General features: G+C 39.1%; 1 protein-coding gene across 1 annotated transcript in view; it reads left to right on the top strand.

The window, feature by feature from the left end:
• The window catches only part of TMC1 (transmembrane channel like 1), a 384,878-nt gene that overhangs the window by 22,278 nt on the left and 348,628 nt on the right, over positions 1-13,972 (top strand). Inside the window, exon 2 of the mRNA XM_059411859.1 lies at positions 10,726-10,844. The gene's annotated coding sequence lies outside the window, so the exon portion shown is untranslated. The remainder of the gene's footprint in view (positions 1-10,725; positions 10,845-13,972) is intronic.

The following is a 13,972-nucleotide window of genomic DNA, read 5'->3' as shown; positions in this document are numbered from 1 at the left end:
GTTCTACTGTTCTTTTGGTTTCTATCTCATTGATTTCTGCACTAATCTTTATTATTTCTCTTCTCCTGCTAGGGTTTGGCTTTCTTTGCTCTTCTTTCTCCAGCTCCTTTAGGTGTAGTGTTAGGTTGTATACTTGAGACCTTTCTTGTTTCTTGAGAAAAGCTTGAATTGCTATATACTTACCTCTGGGGACTGCCTTTATTGTGTCCCAAAGATTTTGAAGAGTTGTGTTTTCATTTTCATTTCTTTCCATGAATTTCTTCAATTCTTCTTTAACTTCCTGGTTGACCCACTCATTCTTTAGTAGGATGCTCTTTAGCCTCCATGTGTTTGAGCTTTTTCCATCTTTCCTCTTGTGATTGAGTTCTTGTTTCGAAGCGTCGTGGTCTGAAAATATGCAGGGAGTGGTCCGTGTGTTTTGGTACCAGTTGAGACCTGATTTGTGACCCAGGATGTGATCTATTCTCCAGAGAGAATGTGCACTAGAGAAGAATGTTGCTTTGGGATGGAATGTTCTGAATATACCTGTGATGTCTATCTGGTCCAGTGTGTCATTTAAAGTCTTTATTTCCTTGTTGATCTTTTGCTTAAATGATCTGTCCATTTCAGTGAGGAGGGTGTTTAAATTCCCCTACTATTATTTTATTATTGTCAATGTGTTTCTTTGATTTTGTTATTAATTGGTTTATATAATTGGCTGCTCCCATGTTGGGGCATAGATATTTAAAATTGTTAGATCTTCTTGTTGGACAGACTCTTTAAATATGATATAGCATCCTTCCTCATCTCATACTATAGTCTTTGGCATAAAATCTAATTTATCTGATATAAGGATTGCCACCCCAGCTTTCTTTTGATGTCCATTAGCATGGTAAATTGTTTTCCACCCCCTCACTTTAAATCTGGAGGTGTCTTTGGGTCTAAAATGAGTTTCTTGCAGATAGCATATCAATGGGTCTTGTTTTTTAAAATCCGTATGTCTTTTGTTTGGGGGGCATTTAGCCCGTTTACATTCAGGGTAACTACTGAAAGATATGAATTTAATACCATTGTATTGCCTTTAAGGGGACTGCTACTGTATATTGTCTCTGTTCCTTTCTGGTCTGTTACTTTTAGGCTTTCTCTTCGCTTAGAGGACCCCTTTTGATACTTCCTATAAGGATGGTTTGGTGTTTGCAAATTCTTTTAGTTTTTGTCCTGGAAGCTTTTTATCTCTCCTTCTATTTTCAATGGCAACCCAGCTGGATATAATATTCTTGGCTGCATAATTTTCTCACTTAGTGCTCTGAATATAACATGATATTCCTTTCTGGCCTGTCAGGTCTCTGTGGATAGCACTGCTGCCAATCTAATATTTCTGCTGTTGTATGTTATAGACCTCTTGTCCCAAGCCGCTTTCAGGATTTTCTCTTTGTCATTAAGACTCATAAGTATTACTATTAGGTGGTGGGGTGTGGACCTATTTTTACTGATTTTGAGGGGGTTCTCTGTGCCTCTTGGATTTTTGTTGTGTGTTCCCTTTGCCAAATTAAGGAAATTTCCTGGTATAATTTGCTTCAATATACCTTCTGCCCCTCTCTCTCTTTCTTATTCTTCTGGAATCCCAATTATTCTAATATTGTTTCATCTTATGGTATTACTTATCTTTCGAATTCTCCCCTTGTGGTCTAGTATCTTTTTTTTTTCTCAGCTTCTTTGTTCTCAATTATTTGGTCTTCTGTATCACTAATTCTCTCTTCTGCCTCATGTATCCTAGCAGTAGGAGCCTCCATTTTTAATTGTACCTCATTAATAGCTTTTTTGATTTCAACTTGGTTAGATTTTAGTTCTTTTTTTTCTCTGAAAGGGATTTTATTTCTCTAGAAAGGGATTGTCTAGTATCTTCCATGCTTTTTTCGAGCCCAGCTAGCACCTTGATAATTGTCATTCTGAACACTAGTTCTGACATCTTACTAATCTCTGTATTGATTAGGTCCCTAGCCATTGGTACTACCTCTTGTTCTTCTTTTGAGGTGAGTTTTTCCTCCTTGTCATTTTATCCAGATAAGAATAGATGAATGAGAGAACAAAATACTAAAAGGGTAGCAATGACCCCAGAAAAATATACAGTAACCAAATTGGAAATCCAGGGGATTGGAGATAGATATCTGTCTATCTATCTATATGTATCTGTATGTGTATACATCTGTATATGTATACAGATATATGTATACATATATCTATCTCTATCTATCTATATAGCTAGATAGAGATAGATATGACTGGTGAATAGAACAGAGCCACAAACTTGATTTTGGGTGTATTTTTGTCTATTAGAAGAAACTGCCTCCCCAAAATTTCAAAGACATTAAAACATATATATACACAAAAATATGGGTAAACACAATAAAGAGATGGAATATGACTGTAAAGATGAAAATTTTTAAAAGATTCTAAAAAAAGAATCGATAAGAAGTTGGTTGAGAAAAGAGAAAAGAAAAAGAGCAAAGAATGTGATAAGGCTGGAGACTAGAACAAAGCCACGTGCTAGATTTAGGGTATATTTTGATTTGTTAGAAGAAAGTGTATCCCCAAATTTCAAGAAAGAAAAACCTATATATATATATATATATATACACAAAAAATAAGGTTAAATAGAATATGACTATTAACAATGAAAATTAAGAAATATTTTTTTAAAAAGTATTGATAAGATAAAATAGTTTAAAAGGGTTAAATTAGGAAAGAGGAAAAATTATAAAAATTGAGTAAGAAAGAAAATTTTAAAAAGTTAACTTTGAAAGACTTAAGAATCATGGGAAAAGAGCCATGAATTCTATGTGTTGCATTCCCCTAGCTCTGGAGTTCTGCAGTTCTTGTTGATTGGTGAACTTGATCTTGGTGGACGTTCTTGCTGATCTTCTGGGGGAGGGGCCTGTTGCAGTGATTCTCAAATGTCTTTGCCTGAGGCGCAATTGTACTGCCCTTGCCAGGGGCTAGGTTAAGTAATCTGCCTGGGTTCATGCTCGGGAGCTACATGCTCGGAGCTTTTGTTCCCTCAATGCTTTCCATAGAGCTTTGGAGGACTGGAATGAAGATGGTGGCCTCCCAATCTCTGGCCCAGAGGAGCCAAGAGTTCAGGGCCTCACTCCTCAATGAGCCCTCAGAGAAAAGCAGTGAATCCCTCCTATCTCCCTGGTCTCTGGCCACAATCCAAGCTCAACCAGCCTGTGACTGAGCATTTCTCTCTCTGGAGCATGGCTCTGTTGGGAGTCTCCAAACCCAGCAGATTTCCTGCCATGCACTTCCATGCCACTTGTCCCTGAGGAGGAAAGTGAGCCTCCCCGGATCTGGTAGTTGTGGGGTCCCTGCTTGAAGAGCAGTGGCCTGATTGTGCCTCAGGTCATGGTTTAAGAGAACCCCGAGCTGAAAGCATGCTCCTCAGCTCTGTCTCTGTAGCCAGCTTCCCGGCTCTGATACCTGAGAGCTCTGTCACACTCAGAAACCCCTGGTCTTTTTGTGACTCTGTGGGTCCTGTGACCACAGTGTCCCCATAAGGGCTCCACACCCTGCTTAGCCTCTGGAGCGATGTCCCTCCGTGGAGCTGACTTCTAAAAGTTCCAATTTTGTGCTCCCCTGCTCTAGGGCTTGTGGGGAGCCAGCCCTTCCTGCCCTACCTACCCCCCACAGTCTACCTTCCCAATAGTGCCTCAGATTCACTTCTTTGCACATCCTACCTTCTAGAAAGTGGTCAATTTTCTGTTCCTAGAATGCTGCTCTTCTTCTCTTCAATCTCCTGTTGAGTTTGTAGGTGTTCAGAATGGTTTGATAAGTACCTAGCTGAACTCCTGGGACCCAAGAATATTTCCTGTTCCTCTGCCATCTTGCTCCTTCCTCCCTTTTAAAGATTTTATTTATTTATTTGAGAGAGAATGTGTGTGTGTAGAAGTGGGGAAAGGGGCAGAGGGAGAGGGAGAAGTGGATTCCCTACTAAGCAGGGAGCCTTATTCAGGGTTCTATCCCTGGACCCTGAGGTCATGACCTAAGCTAAAGTCAGATGCTTAACTGATTGAGCCACCCAGGTGTCCCTGAAGCTTCTAAGAGCTAATATAAGGAAACAATGTCCTCAGTACCCACCATTTCACGGATGTTGCAGTGTATCTAAGTGAAAAGCACAGCTTTTAATATCACACATTCTCATTGTATTTTATCCCAGGACTTCTCACCATCAAGGCAGGATGCTTATAGATCATTTTAATTGCCAATTTAAGTGCATTCTGAGTTCACTGATAAACCATACAAGAGAAATGTTGCTTTTCAAATACTGAAGGTATCTCCTTTTTAATTCTTTATTTGCATTTACTTCTTTTGGATTAGTTTTTATTGAAAAGAGTTACAGTTATTGTGGCGAGCATTTCATGATGTTTATAATTGTAGAATGACTTATATTGTATGCCTGAAAGTAATATGTCAGCTATATTCCAATTAAAAAGGAAAAAAAAAAAGAGAAAACAAGTATAGTTAGCCTGAAAAAATTATGTGAAATGTTCTTTCCAAAAAGGCTTTCTTAAAAACAAACAAACTCTTAGAAATTAGTATAAAAAAGACAAATATTCTTCCAATATTAAAAGAAAGGAAATTTGAAAGTCAAGGTTTTACTCTATTAAATTAACTTCTAAAAATATGATGGATTAAACTCCCAGACTCTTGGACAGGGTTACCATAACATCTATGATGAAATCAGAAATTTTTATAAAGGAAAAAATAGTCCTGGTTCCAACTCAGTAGCTCTCTTTGACTTTCTAGCTAACATAGAGAAATAAATATGACTGACTGCTCTGAAGAATCTGTTGTCTCAAGTCAGCTAAGAAGCACATCAATCAATTATTCTTATATGTTTTAAAAAACATGTGCTTTAAACCCACTTTTTAAGGAAACATATTGAGACATCTGGATTCCTTCGCTTTTAGATTTGGCAACTATTTTGGTCTCTTTTCACTTGAAAAACCATTTGTCTGATCATAATGTCTCAAACTTTTGAGTGTTTACAATAAAAATAACTGACACCTATTGCACCCCTTTCTGACAGGGATGGGAGCCACCCAGATGGCCACCCCCAGGTCAGGCAGGTCACCTTGCCTCTGCCTTTGTGTTGTGTTGCAGCTGGGCGAGCTCACTAGTGTCGATTTCCAAGGAATGGTCATCTTAATCCATCTATGCTAAAAGCATCGATTAGATCTTCCTTCTCTAAGAAGGTTGCCTTTCAGGTGCAGGAGTGAAAAGATAAGTAACTATAGGCATAAAGGTCAACAAATCTGTTTTTAAAACAGGACTGACAACCAGCTGCAAGCACTAAGTTCAACCTACACGTGTGTACTCTAAAATCAGTTCTGACTCATCCGTTCTGTCTGCTTGGCACCCCTGTTTACAGGACGCCCTGAGCCTGCTCCTGGAGCAATGGATTTGGTAAACAGCTTACCGTTTTCGACAGGGTAGATGAAAAAGGACAGCCTGATCTTGGTTGATAAAATGTGTACCGTGCTGAAGGCATATTTTGTGAAGTCTTGAGCAATTATTTAAAGTGTGTATGTGTGTGTGTGTGTGTGTGTGTGTGTCTGCGCGCGCGCGCGCGTGAGCTCACTTGCTGTGCTAGGTAATGATTCATGTTCTGAGGGTGTGTTTTTCTCTCTTAAAGAGCTGGCAGCCAGCTGCCCTCTCAGAAATGGGAAATTTCTTGAGCTAATTTGGACATGCAGGCTACGTTTTTTACACCACAAAGCTGTAACTCTTTGTCCAGACAGCGCGGCCAATTATCTGTGAATATCCCTATTCAGGAGAGACTTAAAAAACCAAAGACTCAAACAAGCCGGATCTTTTTGCCTGTTTTGCTTACAAACATTCAGGGTGATTGTATGTTAATATCTACTTCTGAAGCAGAAAGGAGTTAAAGGGATGACCTGATTCTCTTAGTAAAGAAAATATAGCTACCATCCATTTTCTGAAAATTTGCCCTTGGGTTCAAGTGCAGGCTGGAAGGTGAGAACTTTTGGATTAAATCCAGCATAAAAAGGTTTCCGCCAAAGAATCCACTCTTTCTATATCTGAGTTTTTCCAATCTGTCCAACAGGCATTTACTTCCCGCCTTAGAGGAAAATAAAGCCTCGGTCATTGGTTTGAAGATACACATCCGGACACAGGCATTTGTGCTGTTCAAGGGGCTAAGCTCTGGGGCACCATGTTGCTATGGACCCTTTTCTTTGCCACCAGTGTCCTTATTCCCTGTGGTCCCCACACTTCTTACTGGCCCAGAAAAGATCCGGTCTCTGTGGTGAGCACGCAGGGGAAAAGTGTATGGTGCGTCCAACCGATTTCACCAGGAAACGGGCAAAAATGAAGGCAGGTTTTGTGAAAGTTTCATTCTGTATTTTCTGCACTATGAGAAGGCAGAATTTTCTCCGAGGGCAGAAAGATGCAGGATTGAGCCTGGAGTGACCTGTTAGAAGAATTGCTAACAGAAGAGGTAGCGAGGTGTTAGCATTCATTCTTCTGACGGTCTTTAAAGCAGACAGGCAAATAAAACACGGAAAAAATGTGGCTCCCAAATAGAGGCTGGAGGATTGGTCTTGTCACTTGTTTAGAGGTCCTTTTAATTTACAGCATGCTGGCACGAGGTATTCGGTCTGCCACCAATTAACTTGGAGTGTCAACCTATGTGCCAAGCTGTGTAGCATGTGTTGGGAACTCAAAAGTGTATAAGAAACAATTTTTGTTCTCAAGGTCTTCTTAACCTCCCCGGGGGAGAAATACATACAAATAATTACAATACTATGTGATAAGTGCTAGACTAGCAGCAAAAAACCAAAAACCAAAAAAAACAGAAAACAAGCCCTGTGTGCTATGATTACAAATTTTGCCTGAGGTGGTTGGCACTGGAGAAATAATATCTGCACTTGACCTTGAAGACCGAGTAGGAGTGAGGCAGGGGAGGCCATTCTAGGCAGAGGGGAGAGAGCATGGACCAAAGCCTGAAAGAGTGGCTGTCAGTGGAGCATGAGGAGTATTTTAGAGAGGACAGAGTAACTTTTGAGGTTCAGACAGCCCCCGGTTTCTAACCCTGCTCGATCTGTGGCTGTTCATTGGATGTGTGATTTGGGGCACGTTACTTAGCCTCTGTGAGCCCCAGTTTCTAAATCTGTAACGTGGAAGCATGATGATCTCTCCTCTGGCAGGGCTGTTGTGAGAATTAGAACAACCAATCCAAAGGGCTTGGAACAGTGTGAGGACAGAGTAAACAGGCAGTAAATGGTCACTGTTATGCTGTCTTCTTGAACAGGCTGCCATTGTGGCTTTGGACCTGCAGATCATTCAGAATGCCATGATCTGATCCTGGGAGGGGTTTCTCAATATCAACCATCTGTAAAATGGAAGGAGCACGAATTTTCAGGGTTGTTTTGAGATTAGAGCTAACGTTAAACAGAGGCGCAATTAGGGGCCTTGACTCTGAATCTGGGTGTATATAGAAGTATACCTTCTGCTAAAGCAGAGGCTAAATCAGAAAATCACATTTGAAAGTATGGTATCTCTCCCCCCAAGGGTGATGTGTCACGTTAATGAATGTGTTTTGGTGTGAGTTGGTATAAATAGTCATGCAAGCATGTTTGTTTTTCCACTTCTGTGTCCTGTGCCAAGCACCGCACCAGGCACCGGGAGATGTTTAAAAAAAATACTTGCTACGTGAATAAATGGGTAAGTCTCTAGCTGGTTTGGTCAAACACATTTTTTGTTTTTAAAGGAGGGAAACTATTTTAGATCCTGAAATTGCTTTTTTAAAAAAACCAAGTTCCTAAACCATTTGAACAATTGAACATGTACAGATTCATGTGGTATCAGCTTGTGGGGAGGATCATGCTGTTCTAAAAGCTTTGTTTGCTGGGAGCATGCATTGGTCCAACCAGTCATTATAACTGCAAACAGTTATTATGTCTATGATTATTATTATGACATTTCTAATAAGTATTATTGTAGAGGTCAACCTAATGTTATGTCAATAAACCAGGACTAGAATATCTTACATGTTCACTTCATACTTTTTCTTCCTGAACTATATTTAGATACTAGAAATGGTAGAAACTCCAGTATTTTTTATTTTCCCAAAGAAACCTCTTTACCTTTTACCCCTGCTCAATTGTATCATGCCTCTGAGAGGTCACATTGCCACTGTTTTTTCCAGTTTTAATTATGCGTAATAATAAGGAAAATAGTTACTTGTAGGCTGGTTCAAGCTTGTGAAAACTGCACTCACTCTCTGACTGCAAAATGCTGGATGTCAGAGAGAAAAATCAGCCTGGATGCACTTGTAGCTTCTTATCACATAATGCAGCCACAACCTCAGACTAAACGTGCTCTCTTCCTTCCGCTTCCAAGCAGAACCAGACCCAAGTTATGCCACAGAAAATCACTGCTTTCTTATTTTTGAAGTAGGGCAGGAAGAGAATTCACAACTTGGCTTGAGAATGTATCTGTTCTTCTTCATTTTTTTTTTTTAAGATTATTTATTTATTTGAGAGAGAAAGAGAGAGAGTGGGAGAGAGAGAATGAGAAGGGGTAGGCACAGAGGGAGAGGGAGAAGCAGGCTCCGTGCTAAGTAAGGAGCTTGATGTGGGACTCTATCTCAGGACCCTGGGATCAGAGCCTGAGCCAAAGGCAGATGCTTAAGCAACTGAGCCACCCAGGTGTCCCAAAAATGTATCTGTTTTTTAAGAACTTATTTTCTGGTTCACATTTTTTTTTTTTTTTTGAGAGATAGATTTTATTTATTTATTTGAGAAAGAGAGAGAGCGTACATGAATGGGAGTGGAGGGGCAGAGGGAGAGGGAAAAGCAGACTCCCTGCTGACCAGGGAGCCCAACATCAGGCTCAATCCCAGGACCCTGAGATCATGAGCTGAGCCGAAGGCAGACGTTTAACTGGCTGAGCCACCTGCATTCCCCTCTGGTTCACATTTTAAGTAAAAATTTCTAATAGGACACATTTAATTTAGATCTTCTTATTTATTCCTCAGGAGAAAAGGAAGAAAATATACCTAACCAACACTCTTTTTGTTCTGACCAGTTATTTGGTCTAGATTTAGAATCCTTTAGTTAATGGAGACTTTGAAAACCCATTCCTTTATATATTTGAAAACTAGCGGGTTTAGGGGGGAATTGACCCACTAAATTGAGTTTTTTTTTTAAGTGTTTATTTATTTACTTGACAGAGAGAGACACAATGAGAGAGGGAACACAAGCCGGGGGAGAGGCAGGCAGAGGGAGAAGCAGGTGTCCCACAGAACAGGGAGCCTCATGTGGGGCTCAATCCCAGGACCCTGGGATCATGACCTGAGCTGAAGGCAGACGCTTAACGGCTGAGCCACCCAGGCACCCCACTAAATTGAATTTTAAGAGGCCCCTGGCCTGTTCTCAAACTTGTACCTTCCTTTAGTTGAGACCTTTGATATTTTAGGTGCTGTCTTTCAGGTTCATAGTCCTCACTATTCGAAACTGACATGCTCACTCATTCATTTCACCATTGTCATTGATTTACTGAGCAGCTACAATTAGTTTGAACATATAAGATTACTATTTTTGTAGATTAAAAAAAAGGACAACTCAGTGTTCAATCTCATAAATATTTATTGAGGACCTACCATGTGAGAAAGCAGTTAAGGTTCAATTGTATAGGGAACCTAATGCAAGAGACTCCGGTAGAATACCAAACAACAGTGTTCAGAGAGTCGCTCTACTGATTTGGTACAATTGTCTATTTGCAAACAATGTTTTATACGGCACTTAATTTTTTGAAGAGTTGCCAGGTTTGCCAATCTTGCAGTTAATTTGCCTGGTCAACGGAATTGAACAAAATTATTCTTAAGTTTTTCTGGTTATAAAGGAAAAAAGGTGTACATAATTATTGAAAACAAATGGTTAAATAATATGAAAGTCTATAAAATAAAAACTGAAAGTTCTTCCCTTACAGCCTGGAGTAAACTGTGCTAACAACTTCTATTTTATTCCAGATCACTCTCTCTCTCTTTCTTTTTTTCTTTCTTTATTTTACATATGAAATGAAATCTGTAGCTTTTTTTTTTATCACTCAGAATGATATCATGACAGTTCTCCATACAGAGCGCTTCACTTCTGAAATCAAGAAGTGAAGATGTCCGCTCAATAATCTTTTTAATAGTCACTTCCCACATTTAATTGCTTTTTAATTGAGTACTTTTCAAAATTCATTTTGATTGTGGTGATTGCCCAAAAACATTCAAAGAAGGCTTATAGTCTGCAAACACTTTCATTTAAAGCCATCTTTTAAAGGAACATAAGGTACATGCAGCAACCACATGATTTTAGCACAGTGGGTTGAAAACAATACAAAAATAGTCATTCAAATGTCTTATCTCTAACCAACTTAGAATCCTCAAAAAAAAAAAAAAAGGAAAGAAAAGAAAAAGAAAGAAAGAAAGAAAAAAAAAGCAACAACAACAACACCCAAAACCCAAAACCAAACTAGGCTTCCTTGGGAGGGGTCGGGGTAGGGAGCGTGGAGTGGGGGTGGGAGGGGGGAGGGGAGATGTGCCGGGGAAGACATCAAATGATGTTGGTGTTTTCATTTTTCTTTGATTGAGATATAGCTGATATATAACATTATATTAATTGCTAGTGTGCAACATAATGATTTGGTATTTGTATTGTCTCATCTTAATTTTAGAAATGAAGACAATGAACTTTGAATTTCTACATGGAAGTTCACAGTCTCCAAATTTTTCTTAAACCTCTGCCATCTTACACCACTTACTTGCCGATGAACGTGGGAGACCAAATGAGAAGGTAGTGTACAAATGTTAACAGAATATATCTGAAATGATGTGTTATGCTTAATTTAACCACCCTTTCCCCCTCTGGATATAGTTGTAGTTGAATATAACACACATATATGGAATAGAATCATATTTTCTGCTAGTAAAAGTTCTGGCTCCTGGGGCAGGCATAAATATGTCAGCATTTTAATAGGTTTCTACAAAAAACATTGATTTCCAGGGGTTCCACCAGCTAACCCGCTGGAGAATATTGGCATAGTTGGAAGGATTTTGTGCCACAGTCAAAAGCTTTCGTGTTTCCTCTGAAATGAAGAAAGAGATTGGACTGGGTGATCCTGAAGGGTTCTTTTCAAGAACATTTAGTTCTTGGGCTTATTTGCAAAGCTTTCAGTATCCTATACCCCAGAGACGGAAAGAGCAAAATCTACCCTACAAATACCAGTTTACTGAGATACCCAAGTACTGATGCCATTGCTAGTAAGGTGCTTTTTTGGGCATGGGGGACATATCTATTTTGCATCTTCCAAACTACAGATGTATTCCTACTTAAGGAAAAAAAATAGTGTGCACTTGGTCTTTTCAACTTACTACAAAAACATTTACTCCTTTATTTCTTTTATATTGCAAGCTCTACTAGTGAACCTAAAATGTTATGGAATTTGATTTAGTGAAACAGTAACACAGATAAAGAGCTATGTATTTTGTACCAGATTTGCACCAAATCATGCATCTGTACCAAAAAATACAAATTATGAATACTATCTGCCTAGAGAAAGGCAGGCTTTGTTTTCTTGGGGCATGAAACATGAACATGAAAGTCTCAGGAAAATACAGGGTTTTGTTCTTTCTCTACCTCCACAGTGTATTTTAAAAGCTGAAGTATAAATCATTCAGGGCAGATCGATATGTGTGGAAATCTTAATTTTTTATTCATTGAAAATGATCAATGAAAATGCTTTAAAGTTACCTAAGACAAAATGATTTTTTTAAAATGCATAATTTCTTTGGTAGTATAATATTAGGAGATGACTGTAGCCCTATTCTGTTTTCCTCTCTTTTGGCTTTTTTTTTTTCCTTTTTTCTTTACTGTGGCTGGGAGAAGGAGAAGTTAAGAAATTGTTACTCTTAATATTGCTAGAGTGGTCAAGTGTTGTCCTGTTTTGCAGATAGAAATCTGAGTGGAAGACTCTAGGTGCTCAGCTTGAATTACTCTTAAGTCATTTTATACCGATGAGTGATTTTTATATGGGAGGGCCTCAGACTGCATTATGTCTGCATTTCTACCTCTGGAAAATATTTAGATGATTGCCTGAAATGGTTTAAAAAAAAAAAAAGGGTCTTTTATTTGTAGATCTGGAAAAATTAAACCAAGACAGGATGATCAGACTATTTCTTTATAAAAGGTACGAGGCACATTCCTTTATTATTAGCATATAGCATTTCTTTGCAAAAAGAATGCCTGTATTTATTGTAGAAAAATCCCAAACCACAAAATAACCCATAACCAATGGCTAGAGGCACTGGGAAAGATTACCATAATAACATTTTAGAATCTAGCCTTCCAGTCCTCTGAGTGTAAGTGAATGTAAGCAGCAGAATGTTTAGAAAGTCAACTAGTGAAGAACCTCCTCTCCTGGGAGGGTTCATTACCTTTAAGACCTGAAAAGAGAAGTTGCCAGGTCTGAGCTACCTGTGGGCAATCCCTAAACCCATCTATCGTGCTTAGAGGATTAGTTCATTTTGGGCCTCCCAAAGGTAAAATCAACTGTTCCTTATTGGAGAGAGTAAAAGGAAGAGTAGCTGAGCCCTAAAGCAGAAAGAAGAGGCCGGGAAGTGGCTGTGTGCCCAAGGAAATCAGAAGAGCTCGGGGTCTGATCATCAGGAAGACTGAATTTAAATACTGAGCACTGTGTGACCCTGGTTGCATTGGCAACCTCTCTGGGCACTGGTTTTCCCATTTATGAAATGAAGGGATAGCAGATAAGGGAGAATGGAATGTGGGAGAGAGACAATAGAAATATCTTAGGCAGGGGCGCCTGGGTGGCTCAGTTGGTAAAGCAGCTGACTCTTGACTTTGGCTCAGGTCATGATCTCAGGGTCAGGAAATTAAGCCCAGTCTCAGGCTCCACACTCAGCAGGGAGTCTTCTTGGAGATTCTCCCTCTCCCTCTATCTCTACCCCCATTCCCCTCATGCACACGCACTTTCTCCGTCAAGTAAATAAATAAATCTTTTTAAAAATTAAGGCGTACTTCCTAGTTAATTGGAAAGATGGGCCTGAGAGAGAACTATATTTCTAAATTGAGTGGTGGTGAGTAAGTGGGAAGAGATGAGGAAGGAGAATATCTTAATAGAAGGTTTGGATAAGATTTGGATCTCATTTAATTTCTTCATTCAAGATCTAGATCAGTGCTGTCCAATATGGTGGTCTCTAGACACGTGCAATGACTGAACACACAAAACATGACTAGTCTGAGCTGAGATGGGCCGTTAAGTGTAAAAGACATGCTGGACTTTGAAAATTTAGTACCAAAATTGTAAAATATACCCTTAACAATTTTAAAATATTGATCCAGTGTTGAAATGATAGTATTTTATCTGTATCATATTAAATAAAATATACTAAAAAATTTATTTTACCTGTTTCTTTAAAAAATTTTTTTTAATGTGGCAACTGGGAAGTTTTAAATTATATGGGGCTTGTATTCTATTTCTATTGGACAGTGCTCATCAAAGATGTTAAGCTAATGGAATGTACTTTGGGAAAATGTGTGATCGCTAACCTGTACGTGGATATAGGAGATGTTACAGTTTTAAGAACAGTCTATGAACTAAGAACAGGAATGAGTGTCATTAGAAACCTAGATATTTTGGGATGCCTGGGTGGCTAGTTGTTTAAGGGGTTGCCTTTGGTTCAGGTCATGATCCCGATTAAGTCCTGAATCCGGGTCCTTGCTCCCCAGGGAGGCTGCTTCTCTCTCTGCCTGCTCTGCCTGCTGCTTCCCCAGCTAGTGCTCTGACAAATAAATAAATAAATAAAATCTTAAAAAAAAGAAAAAGAAAAAGAAAAGATACTTTACAGATAAGAGAAAAGCAGGAGAATGGGAATAAGTAAAACACTTGAAGGGGAATCATGATA

Source organism: Mustela nigripes, chromosome 9 (assembly GCF_022355385.1).
Source record: "Mustela nigripes isolate SB6536 chromosome 9, MUSNIG.SB6536, whole genome shotgun sequence".
NCBI lineage: Eukaryota > Metazoa > Chordata > Mammalia > Carnivora > Mustelidae > Mustela > Mustela nigripes.
This window is presented reverse-complemented; position numbering and strand designations above follow the sequence as displayed.